At 19.7% G+C, this 15,121-nt stretch overlaps 1 protein-coding gene across 5 annotated transcripts in view; it reads right to left on the reverse strand.

Moving 5' to 3' along the window:
• LOC122498050 (trafficking kinesin-binding protein milt) overlaps positions 1 to 15,121 on the reverse strand; it is an 83,182-nt gene that overhangs the window by 37,619 nt on the left and 30,442 nt on the right. For 2 of the 5 annotated variants that reach the window (XM_043605569.1, XM_043605567.1), the window contains exon 1: positions 11,983 to 12,137. The exons of 1 other annotated variant lie outside the window; for it this stretch is intronic. The gene's annotated coding sequence lies outside the window, so the exon portion shown is untranslated. Of the gene's footprint in view, positions 1 to 11,982; positions 12,140 to 15,121 lie in introns of those variants that run through there. 2 more of the 5 variants (XM_043605568.1, XM_043605571.1) reach the window with 2 other exon arrangements.

The raw sequence follows: 15,121 nt of genomic DNA on the forward strand, positions 1-15,121 counted from the left end.
AATTTCAAAAGAATTCAATTATTTCTTAAAATTTTAATAAATGTTTCGAAAGAATTCAATTATTTTTATAAATAGTAAAATTCATCACAGGTATTCAAATATTTTAAATGCAATTTTAACGAAATTCTTCTTAAAAATTCAATTATTTTAGTTACTTAAAGAAATTTTTCAAAAGAATTTAATTATTTTCATAAATAATAACATTTGTCAGAAGAATTTAATTATTTTCTAAAATGTTAATAAATTCTTCAAAAGAATTTAATTATTTTCATAAATAGTAGAATTCTGCATAAGAATTGAATTATTTTTATAAATAATAAAATTCTTTGCATGAATTCAATTATTTTCTAAAATTTTTAATAAATCCTTTGAAATAATTCATCTATTTTAATAAATAGTGAAATAATTCTTCGCAAGAATTGAATTATTTTTATAAATAATAAAATTCTTCGCAGGATTCAATTCTTTTCAGGAATTCAATTATTTTCAATACAATTTTAATAAAATTCAATTATCAAATTATTTAGGTATTATAATTATTAATAGGCACGATTTTTTAAAAAAGTTGAAAAAAATTATTTGTTTAATTCAATTATTTTCAAAGTTTTCAAATAAAATTATTAAAAAAAACATTCTTTTCAAAAAACGTAAAGAAATTCTTCAAAAAATTTAATTATTTACAAAAACTCTAATGGAATTTTTTATCTAAAATTTCAATGAAATTTAATAGTAAAATTATTAATTAGGTACAATTATTAACAAAATCAATTATATTTAAAAAATTAAAGAAATTTTTGTAATAATTCAATATTTTACTAAAATTCTTTAAATCAATTCAATTTTTTTTTAAATTCTAATAAAATTCCTGAGAAGAATTTAATTATTTTCTAAAAATGTTAATAAAATTCAAAATTCAAATGTTTAATTTTGACTATTAACAAAGACGATTAATTAAAATACTTGAAAAAAATTCGTAATAATATAAAATCCAATTACTTTCAATTTTTAATTAAAATTATTAAAAAAACTCCAATATTTTTAAAAAATTCAAAGAAATTTTTCAAAATAATTTAATTAGGGGATTTTCAAAAATTTTAATAAAATTCTTTGCAAGAATTCAATTATTTTAATCCACAATAAAAATTTTCTAAGGAATTTAATTATTTTCAAACTTTTTTGATAACATTCTTGGTAAGAATTCAATGATTTTCAATAGATAAATTTTAAAATTGAAAACATTAAAAAAAATAAATTAAAAAAGTTTAAAAAAAGAATAACTGTTAATTATTTATGCTCATATTATAAATAATGTTTTCCGAAGAAAAGAAAACAAAAAAAAAGTGTAAAAATGTCCCCAACGAACACAACTGTTTTTTACAGTAAAATAAACTTTCTAAAAAACAACGAAATTGAGAATAAAATACAAAAACAGGTAGCATTTGACATTGTAATATAAAGAAAAAGGAAAACGATTATAACGGAAATGTTTTTAAAACCGGAATTACTATATAATTATCAATGTCTATAATATTGTGATAATAACAGTGAAATTTTATGAATATATCCAAATCTAAAAATCTCTAATACTGGTTAATTGAATTTCAATTATAGAAAAAGAAACATGAAAACCATAAAATGACAGGTTTTTTAATTTATCTTTCAATTTTTTTTTCTAAAATCAACTGTGTCGATTAGGTATGCTTTCTCGAAAAAAAAAGAAAAAAAAGAATTATTAGTTAATTAGTCTTAAGAGTTTTAGGATTCATTATATGGGGTTTATTTTTATAAATGCAGGTATATGCATATATATAGGCATGACTCAATTGTTCAGGATTATTAGAGCAAAAGATATACTATTTTTACCCATGCGAAGTGGAGTATTACATATTCTTGTGTCTATTACTCACTTATAGAGCTAAATTAATTAATAAATTTTACAATTTAATTGATTTTAATTTGATACGTAATAATTAACTTTTTTTAAAAGAAGAAGAGAAATTCGCTTATTCAATAATAAAATTAATGTTTAGTACTAAAATTAATTATAGGAATAATTAAATTTTTACAGAAAAATTAATTATTATTCATTCTTTACACTAAAATAAATTATTAATTTTTTATAATAAAATAAATTAGTAATTTTTCATAATAAAATAAATTATTAATTTTTTATAATAAAATAAATTATTAATTTTTCATAATAAAATAAATTATTAATTTTTTAAACGAAAATCAAACAGGATTTTGATAACGATTCAAATGTTCAAATGAACCAACAATTATTTTTACTCCTTTTAATTTGCATTTTTTTAAAAATAAATGTTTTGTATATTAAAAAAAAATTAATTCTCAAGAAAGTAAATGTTTAATTAACATTATTGTCCTTTTCAATAAAATAATTTTTGAAAATATTCAAACAAAAAATTTTCAATCGCTTTATATTGTTCAAAACTTTAGAGAAATAATTACTTTTTTTATAAATACGTTTTTATTAATTTTAGTCTTTATCTAAATTTCACTCATTTAATAATTTTTTTCCTTTAAATTCTATTAAATTTTTTTAATCTAATTTCAAATTAAATTAATACAAACTAAATTGATAAAGAAAAAAAAACTTTTCTAATTTTCCATTGACAAAAATAGTCAACTTTTTTCTACTTCTCAAACAAAAGCAAACAAGAAAAAAAGTTGAAGTAAAAAGAAAGGAGAAAATTGAAAGAAAAATAATAATCAAAAACTCTCGAGTAAAAACAAAAAAACTAAAACCATTAGAAAAAAATTATAAACGATACAAAAAATACTGGAAAAAAATTTCCAAATTGAAAAAAAAGAAAAAAAGAAAAGCGAGTAAAAATCAAAAAGAGAAAAAAAGTCCAATCAAGAATTAAAATAAAGAATAAGAAATTAAATACTATAATGAAGTAAAAATAAAGAATTAAATACTATAAAGAAGTAAAAGTAGAGAATTAAATACTACAAAAAAATACTAAAGGAAAAAAAATGTTTCTTTTTCAATTAAAAAAAAAAAAAAAGAAAAAACAAAGAAACTGACTACAAATGGAGTAATGAACTTGAAGTTTCCTTTTGCTGAGGAATATGCAAAACCGCTATGCATAAATCGTCTGAATCTCTTCAGATGCGCCATAGATCATTACCTTTCATGACTTTCTTCGAGTCGTTGACCTAACGACCGAAATAAAGTTACCGATCGATAATCATATAGACACAAACGTTGGCATTTATTAAATTAGCAGTTGTGCATTTATAAAAAGCAGGGAAAAAGAAAACCTTTTGTTTCACCGAATTAGCAAATTACAAAATACTATATCACTCAGCGTGTAAAAATGTCGTGCTCATCCGATAACCAATATATTGTTTATAATTGCGCAAAAAAAGCAACTAGAAATCCTTATCATTCTCAATGTTCCGCAAAAAAAATAATAAAACAATACAAATAGAATTTATAAAAAATAAACATATGAATATAAATAAATATATAAAAAATTAAAAAAGCTTCTTTTTAAAATCTTTTTTCATGTTACAATTTAATTAAAAAATTAATACGATAACTATTATCATTCTTTTTATTTATTATTATTTATTATTTAAATTATATGGCTTTCTACAAAAATTTATCTCAACATTTTTTTTAATTATTTTTATTTTATTTTTTTATTTTTATTAACAATATTGTATTGTCATTAAATATTGGCTAGCGATGATATTTAATTTAGTATTATTATGCAAATTACAAAATTTTTTATTTTCAGTTATAAAGTTCAATTATTGAATAATTTAAGAATCAAAATTTCCAAAATTCATTTACAAAAATAGATAATTATTATTGTTTATTATTTATAAAAATTTTAATAAAATTCTTCTCAAGAATTCAATTACATATTTTCATAAATAATAAAATTCTTCAACGAAATTCAATTATTTTTTAAAAATTTAATGAAATTCTTTTGAAGAATTTAATTGTTTTCAAAAATTTTAATAAAATTCTTACCAAGATTTCAATTATTTTCATAAATAACAAAATTGTTTGCAAGAATTCAATTATTTTAAAAAAAATTTAATAAAATTTTTGGAAAGAATTCAATTATTTTCTAAATTTTAATTAATCTTCGAAACAATTTAATTATTTCCATAAATAATAACATTCTTCGGAAGAATTCAATTATTTTTTTTAATTTTAGAAAAGAATTTTTCGTAAGAATTCAATTATTTTATTAATAAAATTTTTCTTTGAAATTCAATTATTTTCAATACAATTTTAATAAAATTCCTTGAATGAATTAAAATATTTTAAATAGGTGTAATAATATTCTGGAAAGAATTTAATTATTTTCTAAAAATTTTAATAAAATTCAATAATCAAATGTTAAATTTCAATTATTAACAACCATGATTATTTTAAAAACTTGAATTTTGATTTAAAATTATTAAAAAATCTCCATTATTTAAAAAAAATTCGACGAAATTCTTCAAAAGAATTTATTTAGGATTTTCAAAAATTTTAATAAAATTCTTACCAAGATTTCAATTATTTTCATAAATAACAAAATTCTTTGCAAGAATTCAATTTGTTTCGTAAATAACAAAATTCTTTGTAAGAATTCAATTTTTTTCAGAAATTACAAAATTCTTTGAAAAAATTCAAGCATTTTAAAAATTTAAATAAAATTTCACGAAAGGATTCAATTATTTTCTAAATTTTAATTAATTCTTCAAAACAATTAAATTATTTTCATAAATAATAACATTCTTCGGAAGAATTTAATTATTTTTATAAATAGTACAATTCTTTGCAGGAATTCAATTCTTTTCTAAAATTTTAATAAATGATTCCTAAGAAATCAATTATTTTTTTAAATTTTAGAAAGGCATTTTTCGAAAGAATTTAATTATTTTAATAATAAAATTTTTCTTTGAATTTCAATTATTTTCAATACAATTTTAATAAAATTTCGTGAATAAATTAAATTATTTAAAAAAATTCAAAGAAATATTCTTCTAAAGAATTTATTTACGATTTTTAAAAATGTTAATCAATATTCTTCGCAAAAATTCAATTATTTTCAAAAATAAAATTCTTTGAAGGAATTCAATTATTTTCATAAATAAATAAAAGTCTTCAAAAGAATTCAATTTCTTTCAAGTTCTTTGATAAAATTCTTTGATTCTTTGAAAGAATTCAATGATTTTCAATAAATTAGTTATAAAATTGAAGACATTAAAAAAGAAAAATTGTATGCTAATTATTATTGCTATAGTTACTCGTGTTTATAATGAACTCTAATAAGTATAATAATTCAAATTAAATTTAAAAAATAATAACAAAAGTAGAAGTAATAATACTGAAAATAATCAAAATAATAATACCAATAGTAATAAAAGTAATAATAATAGTAATAATGTCAGTAGTCGTTAATAATAACATAAAATTACTGAAAAAGATGGAAAGTGAATAAATTGAAATGCATTTTTAATAGAACAGTTTCTTTTACAATTAACGGCAAACCAGACGAAACTAATCACTTTATTGATGATTATTAATGAACTAATCGTCAAAACACTATTTGTTACGCTTTAATAATTATTGACTTTCAAACTTGTCGATACAGAAAATTTTAAGACAAGCTTTTCTAAATTTCAATTTTAAAACAGAAAATTAACACAAAACTTGTACTTAAACAAAAATAACTTCTCTCTCTCTAAAAAAAAATTCTCGTGATTCTAAAACTGAAATCGTGACATCAGAAATAAATATAAATTCTTCTTCCCATTTTCCTATCTAAAATCTATTCACTTTCATTTCGTTTGTTAGAATATTAGAGGGGTCTTAAAAATTTTTCTGTATAAAATTAAATTCAGTGAAATAATTTTTTCGTTACTTTTATATCGAATTTCAGAAATCTTGATATTTTTTTTATTTCGATTCCTATCTTTACAATTCTACACTATATGACAATTTTTTATTACTTAGGATTAAAAAAATTAGTCTATAAAGTTCTGAAGGTTTAAATGAACAAAATTTCTTTCTTTTCAAATATTTACAAGAATTATGACGCAATAAAATAAAAAAATAAATAAAAATTAAGTGTTTACTTTGTGTTAGAAATTAACTTTTTTCAATTACTAAATATATTTTCTAATGGAATTCAAATTTAAAGAAATAAACTATTAAAAATCTATATAATAAATAATAATAAATATTATTAAATATTTTTGAGTAAGAAACTAACTTCAAGAATATAAATAAATTTTATTATTATTAATAATAGTGATAAAATAATAATCGTTCATTTGAACGTTCTAAACTTGAGGATCATAAAATAATTAATATGGAAATATTTTACAAGAATTGAAATAAGAAAATAGGTAAAAATTATACATTCAAAAATTCGAAAACAATAAAAGACGAATACAATCAGAAGAAAGTTTTAAAGAAATTTGATGTAAGAATTTTAAAGAAATTGATATTTATCTCGAAGAAGTATCAAAGACGAAAATCTCATGAGTGAAATGATGGAATCTCTCTGTTTTATGTTAATTTGTAAAAACAAATCCTGTAATTCAAAAAAGGTTTATAATTTATATAAACAAGGAAAAGAATTTGTGAGTCTAAAATTAAAAACTGTTATTCCATAATTAGAGTCTAAATTTGCACAAAGTGTAAGAATAAAAAAAATTCGACGGGAAGATCGATTATATATATTCGAAGAAAGAGATAATTATTTATCCTAATTATAACTTCTTTCTGGTGAAAAACACATTCAAGATATTTTTGTTTATAAATAATGTGGATTATAACCGAGACAGTGAGAATAAACCTTATGTAGAACATTTTAAAATAGCACTTTGTACTTTATTCTATAGCTGTGAAATATGTTTACTGAATCAACAAATAATTATTCCAACAGAATTGTGAATTATTGATTTTAAAACAAAAAAAATTTTTTAAAATTTTTAGATTTTTTAGTTAAGACTTTCGCTATTCTAGAGAAAATTATCGCTGTTCCAGGTGAAATATTTTTTTCGTGTTGTAAATAATTAATAAGCGTAGAAATATAAATAATTCTTATAATTTATTTATTTTATTATTTATTATTATATTTCTTATTTTTTATTATTTATTTTATTATTTTTTTATTACTTATTTAATTATTTTTTATTATTTATTAGTGAGGCCTTGGATTTTCTTCTAAATCGTCAATTATTTTTATTTTTTTTTAATTAAAACTTTGAATTTCTGAAAATAACTTTTGTATAATTTAAAAAACTTAACAATTTTTTCAAGAATTTTAATTAAAAATTTTGAAAATAATTGTTCTCTATAAAATTTTAATAAATTGTAAAAAATTAATTTTAAAACAAAATTTCAGATATGCAGATTTGCAGATATTCAAATTTTTAAAATATGTAATTGAAAACTTTTAATTAATTTATAATTTAAAATTTTAATAAATTATTATTTAACTATTAATTTTAAAATAATTGAATTCAAAAAAAATTATAATGAAAAAATTCTAAGAATTACATTTTAATAAAAAGAAATTCTCAATAAACTTTGATTATTTATTTTCATTTTTATTTTTTATTAAAATTTTTATTAATTCAATTATTTAAAATTTTGCAATTAAAATTTTTAAAAATTTGATTATTAAATTGTTAATTTTAAAATAATTAAATTTAAAAAAAATTATAATGAAACATTCTAAGAATTACATTTTAATAAAAAAAAATTCTCAATAAACTTTGATTATTTATTTTCATTTTTATTTTTTATTAAAATTTTTATTAATTCAATTATTTAAAATTTTGCAATTAAAATTTTTCAAAACTTAATTATTAAATTATTAATTTTAGAATAATTGAATTTAAAAAAATTATAATGAAAAAATTCCAAGAATTACATTTTAATAACAAAAATTTTCAATGAACTTTGATTATTTATTTTCGTTTTGATTTTTAATTAAAATTTTTATTAATTCAATTATTTAAAAGTTTGCAATTAAAATTTTTCAAAATTTGAATACCTAATAAATTGTTAATTTTAAATTAATTGAATTTAAAAAAATTTATAATGAAAACATTCTAAGAGTTACATTTTATAAAAAAAATTCTTAATAAAAATGTATTATTTTCATTTTTATTTTTCATTAAAATTTTTATTAATTCAATTATTTAAAAATTTTTAAATTAAAATTTTTCAAAATTTGATTATTAAATTGTTAATTTTAAAATAATTGAATTTAAAAAAATTATAATGAAAAAATTCCAAAAATTGCATTTTAATAACAAAAATTTTCAATAAACTTTGATTATTTATTTTCATTTTTATTTTTCATTAAAATGTTTGTTAAGTAGGTAATTGAGCAATTCCACGCCAAGTGATCATAAGAATTTTCGATGATTTTAGCAATATTAAAAATACTTTCAGAATTTGTTCCTTTTTATACATGGAATAAAAGTGTATAAAAGTTTTTTCAAAATTTTCAAAATTTTTTGAGTTACCTCTTACTCAAAATTTTGGTCGGTTTTTCAAAAAAGGCACATAACTTTTTTTCTTGTTAACCGATTAAGATAATTTTTTTTGGAAAATACTCATAATAAGAAGTACTTTAAAGAAAAAAATAAAAATTTAAAAAAAAAATTTTTTTTGCCCGAAAAAAATTTCAAAAAATTTTTTGAATTAAAATTTTGAAAAAAATATATCTTCGATTTGAAATTTTTTTTTTGGTAAATATTGTCAATAAAGTAAAGAATACTTCCTGTAAATTTAATTATGGGACAACAATAACTTTACGAGAAAAAAAATAAAGTGTCCAGCGCGGCGTGCTGGGACTTGTGCATGTATTCACTTATGGCGGCGCAAGTTTCGTTTCAAATCACTCTACAGGTCACAATTCTTTACCAAAACGCTTTTTCTTTTTTTCTAAATCTTCGTAATTAAATTCTCTATCGATCTCTCGAGCCTTATTTTTGAATTTTTGTTTTTAAACATTTTTTAAATAACAATAAGTATTAAAATAATCAAAAAATCGTAAAATATATTTTCCTTAGTTTTATTGATTAAAAAAACTATTTAAAAAACCTATTAAAATAATGTTTGATTGATAAAAAATAAAAAATTATTTAGTTAAAAATTGTTATACAATAAAAAGTTATTATTTTGTTATAAACGGTACTTAGGGTTAAAAATTTATATTTTTTCTGAATTGTGCAATTTTTCATAAGTAAAGTATTCAAGTATAAAAGAAAAACTAAAAATTAATTATTTAACCCTTGTTTAAACAGTTTATAGTTTTCAACTTTTCAATTAATTGTTTAGAAAAAATTAGAAATTTCTAACCCAAATAAAAATTATGAAAAAATTTAAAAAATTACATAAGAAACAAATATAAATTTCTTACCCTAAGTATAAATATTTTATGTAAAAAATAGTAACAATTAATTGTTTAAACAATGTTTTAATAAATAATTGTTTTTTTATCATCAGTAGATGTATTACTCACGAAAAATTGCACAATTCAGAAAAAATATAAATTTTTAACCCTAAGTACCGTTTATAACAAAATAATAACTTTTTATTGTATAACAATTTTTAACTAAATAATTTTTTATTTTTTATCAATCAAACATTATTTTAATAGGTTTTTTAAATAGTTTTTTTAATCAATAAAACTAAGGAAAATATATTTTACGATTTTTTGATTATTTTAATACTTATTGTTATTTAAAAAATGTTTAAAAACAAAAATTCAAAAATAAGGCTCGAGAGATCGATAGAGAATTTAATTACGAAGATTTAGAAAAAAAGAAAAAGCGTTTTGGTAAAGAATTGTGACCTGTAGAGTGATTTGAAACGAAACTTGCGCCGCCATAAGTGAATACATGCACAAGTCCCAGCACGCCGCGCTGGACACTTTATTTTTTTTCTCGTAAAGTTATTGTTGTCCCATAATTAAATTTACAGGAAGTATTCTTTACTTTATTGACAATATTTACCAAAAAAAAAATTTCAAATCGAAGATATATTTTTTTCAAAATTTTAATTCAAAAAATTTTTTGAAATTTTTTTCGGGCAAAAAAAATTTTTTTTTTAAATTTTTATTTTTTTCTTTAAAGTACTTCTTATTATGAGTATTTTCCAAAAAAAATTATCTTAATCGGTTAACAAGAAAAAAAGTTATGTGCCTTTTTTGAAAAACCGACCAAAATTTTGAGTAAGAGGTAACTCAAAAAATTTTGAAAATTTTGAAAAAACTTTTATACACTTTTATTCCATGTATAAAAAGGAACAAATTCTGAAAGTATTTTTAATATTGCTAAAATCATCGAAAATTCTTATGATCACTTGGCGTGGAATTGCTCAATTTAATTATTTTAAAAATTCGCAATTAAAATTTTTCAAAAATTTAATTTTTAAAAATTCTAATAAAATTCTTAAATTTTTATTATTATTATTATTATTGTTATTATTATTATTATTATTATTATTATTATTATTATTATTATTATTATTATTATTATTATTATTATTATTATTTTGACATCTGTAATTTTAATTTTCGACTCAAGAAGAAATCTTTACGATTTCGAAACGTTGGAGAAAATTTAAATATTAAAAAAATATTGTTTATTACCCGAAAGTGTTTGTTTTAATTAATCTTTTTTACTTTAAATGATACTAGAATGTTAAAGGTTCCAATAACATGAAAAAAATAAATTATTTTCCTAAAAATTTTTATACAATTTTAATTATTTAAATACTTTTTAATTCTGTACGATTCCAGTAGATTATCAAATATTTTCGGAGCAGTCACTGCAAATTTAAAAATTAACATCAATATTACATTTATTCGTATAGTTTTAACCAAAAGGATTGTTTAATCATTTCAAAACTTTTTGAGCCAAAACAATTGTTTGTTTACAAAATTCAACAAAATTACTCAAAATTGTTAGTTAACAAAATATTGTAAATAAGTTTATTACTTACTTGAAGTGATTCATTTTCTGAATTGAATGCAAAAAACAAAACTGGTTTATCTTCAATCATTTAAAAGACATGAGCAATTAAACAATTTTGAGCAATTCTTGTATTTTTTATTCAAACAATTTTGAGCATTTGTTGTATTTTGTATTCAAACAATTTTGAGCAATCATTGTATTTTGTATAAATAAACAATTGTTTTGGTCCAAAAAGTTGATTTTCTGAAATTTGATTCAAATAAATGTGGAAAATTAATATTACTTTTCAAGTAATTCTATGAGCTGCTCCGAAAACATTTAACAATCTGCTGGAATCGCACTTTCATATTTCTTAGAATATTCAAAAATAAATTTTGAAACATTTGACTATGTAGATTCTGCACTATAAAAATTGAAGTACTTTGAATTTCGTACAACAAAAATTTTACCCATTTTGTTGCAATAATTTGAAACAAAAGTCGCACTTTTTAAAAGAAAGTCGAAAAGAGTATAAAAATTCGTACTATCCAAAGTCTGTATTACTAATAATAGTCCATTCATCAGTACTTTCCAGACAAGAAAATCGATTACACCCTGAAAAATTATCTAATCCGATATTTTTCGGATAGGTTATGTTATAAAATTCGTGCTCCGAATGTACGTAAGCTGCGAGAGAGATCAATCTTTGCGTCTGGAATATATTCAAGGAATGCGCCTCATGTACTTGACAACGTTGGGTTTGTTCAACTACAACCATTTAAAAGAATTCTCCAACCAAGGGCACTGAGAGAAAAAGAAGATTCGTCTTCTTCAAACAAAATTGAGAGAAGAAGCAAGAGAGAGGGAAAATGAGAATGGTCCATGGGGATTCTGTTAGAAATGCAGTGTGTATGCGTAGTGGAGCAGTTATGGATTCCAAAAAAGCTTTTGTTATCTCAAAATTCTGTTATCTTTGGGTACATTAAAAATTGCAATTTTCTTTTAATTTTTTTCTTAATCACTCACAGGCACTTTTTATAGAAATTCCTTTCTGAAAATTCTTGCACACTCATTGGCACGTGATCAAGACAATTTATAATGACGTTCACGGAGGCAACAACACATTGTCACGATCGAAGGCATAGCCCAACACGAAGGCATGAACGTAACTGCCGTTCAATTTTCTAGCCGGTCTCCCTCTGCCATTCTTGTATATGAACTTTTCCTCGTCGAACAGAAGCGCCACATTACGGATAACCGGTGGAATCATGCGAGACAACGACATTTACATTTTTACTTCATTTATTTTCAACTACTTCTTCAGTACTTTTGAATTTTATTCAATTTTATTACGAAACATTAAGGGAAAAAAAGAACATTCTCTGTTGTCGTTACTCTGATAATTAAATGACTAGTTGGTATATTTTTGGTCCAAAATATTGTCGTTACTCCGATAATTAAACGACTAGTTGGTATATTTTTGGTCCAAAATATTGTCGTTGTACCAGAAGCACTCCAACAGAATTGCCACAAAAACTTAATTTTGTTTTTCCCTGATTTTCAGAAAGAATTTTAACTTTTTCCCTGACCCTTAAGTCCCTAAAGAATATTCTGATTCACTCTAAAAATGATTAGATGCTCAAAAAAATTTCTATTGCATTTATTTAAAAATTTCTTCAAAAGTCAAATTATTCGAAAACATCAATAACTAAATTTTTAAATAAGTATTTAATTATTATTTTTCCATAGGAATTAAAATTCTTCAAAAGATTCAAATTCAAACCTTTTTGAAATTCAACAACCTATAAGGTTGTTGAATTATTATAAAACAGAACATTATAGAACATTATAAAACATGTTCTTAATATCAGGGACAGTTACCAAATGTTTGTGCTGAGTTTGTGTTGTGTTCAGAACACAACTCAATTTGAATATTAAAATTTTGTTGTGTTCAAAACACAACACAATTCAAATTTTGAAATGTGTTTGTGTTCGAAAAAACACATGTGGCGAGTTCAATTTATTATTGAAATCTGTTTGTGTTCTGAACACAACACATTTCAATTTTTTGAATTGTGTTGTGTTCTGATCACAACACAAACTTGATATTTGTGTTCATTTGTGTTGGAAAGAGTCCCTGGTTCTTATAATAATTAAAAATAACCCAGTGATAAAATTATTATTTTATATAAAAATATTGTTATTCTAACATCTTCGAAATTATTTCCATAATTTAAAATCAATTATTACTATTTTCTAAAATTTTTTACTAAAATTCTTCTTCAAATCAATTATTTTTAATAAAAGTTCTTTGGGAATTTTCAAATCCATTTGTTTACAATTCAATTTTACCATAAATTTCGATTATTAGGGAATTTTTCAATAAAATAATTAGAAAATAGAAAACTTTAAATAATTTTTAAAAAAATTGCATTAAACTATAAAAAAAAATTAATTCTATACAGAATTTTAGTTAAAAGTACGAAAAATTCAAATTTTCAAAGTTTTTATTTGAAACCTTTTCAAAATTCAATTATTTCTAAAAATTCACGCAATAACGCTTTTAATATTCAATTATTATCTAAAATTTTAACTGAAATTCATTATGAAATAAATTTTTATTACAACATTCTACGAGAATTCAATTATTTAAATACAGAAATAAATAATCTTACCAAACATTTTATTTAATTTTTTGAAAATAATTGAATCTGTTTGTGAAATTTTATTAAAATTGTACTGATAATAATTCAATTCCATCGAAGAATATTGTTTATGAAAATAATTGAATTCTTGCGAAGAATATTTATTAAAATATTTGAAAATCCTAAATAATTTCTTACGAAGAATTTCTTTGAAGTTTTTAAAATATTTCAATTCATTAAAGAAATTTTCTTTAAAATTGTATTGAAAATAATTGAATTCCTCAGATGAATCTTATTATTTATTAAAATAATTGAATTCTTTCGAAGACTTTTGTCAAAATTTAAAGAATTAATTTAATTCTTTCCAAAAATTTAAAAAAATAATTGAATTCTTTAGTAAAATTTTATTAAAATTATACTGATAATAATTAAATTCAATTGAAGAATATTGTTTATGAAACTAATTGAATTCTTGCGAAGAATATTTATTAAAATATTTGAAAATCCTAAATAAATTCTTACGAAGAATTTCTTTAATATTTTTAAAATAATTTAATTCATTTAAGATATTTTATTAAAATTGTATTGAAAATAACTGAATTCTTTCGAAACATATTTATTAAAATTTTAAGAAATAATTGAATTGATTCGAAGATTATTATCAAAATTTAAAAAAATAATTGAATTCTTTCGAATATTTTTAAAAATAATTGAATTCCTGCAAAGAATTTTAATATTTATAAAAATAATTGAATTCTTCCGAAGAATGTTATTATTTATGAAGAGATAATTGAATTGTTTCGAAAGATTAATTAAAATTTTGGAAAATAATTGCATTTGTGTGAAAAATTTTATTAAATTTTGTTTTATAATAATTGAATTTTTGCCAAGAATTATTTTAAAATTTTTGAAAATAATTAACTTCTTGAGAAGAATTTCGCTTCTCATTTATAAAAATAACTTAATTCTTGACGATAATTTCTCAAAAATTTTGAAAATAATAATTTAATTTCTGCAAAGTATTTTATTACTTTCCAAAAGAATTGAATTCTTGAGATAAATTTTGATATTGATCAAAATAATTGAATTTTGGAAAAGAATTCTATTCAAATTCCTTAAAATAATTGATTTTATGGGAAGAATTTTGTTGATTTTCAAGATAATTGAATTCTTTTGCAGAATTAAACTTACAAATTTTTGAAAATAATTAATTTTCTACGACGAATTAAAAATTATTCATGAAAATAATTGATTTATTTCAACAAATTTTATTATTTTATTGAATAATCGAATATTTCTTAAAATGGAATTCTTTTGTCGAGTTTTAATACAATTTTTAAGAATAATTGCATTTTTCGAGGAATTTATTTAAAATTGTATGAAAAATATTTGAAATTCTGCGATGAAAATAATTGAATTTTTATTATATTTGAAATTTTATTATTTATGAAAATAATTGAATGTTTTCATAGAATTGTATCATAAAATTTTTTTCAATAATTAAATTTTGTGATAAAATT

This window comes from Leptopilina heterotoma, unplaced genomic scaffold, assembly GCF_015476425.1.
Source record: "Leptopilina heterotoma isolate Lh14 unplaced genomic scaffold, ASM1547642v1 Lhet_141, whole genome shotgun sequence".
In the NCBI taxonomy this organism is placed as follows: domain Eukaryota; kingdom Metazoa; phylum Arthropoda; class Insecta; order Hymenoptera; family Figitidae; genus Leptopilina; species Leptopilina heterotoma.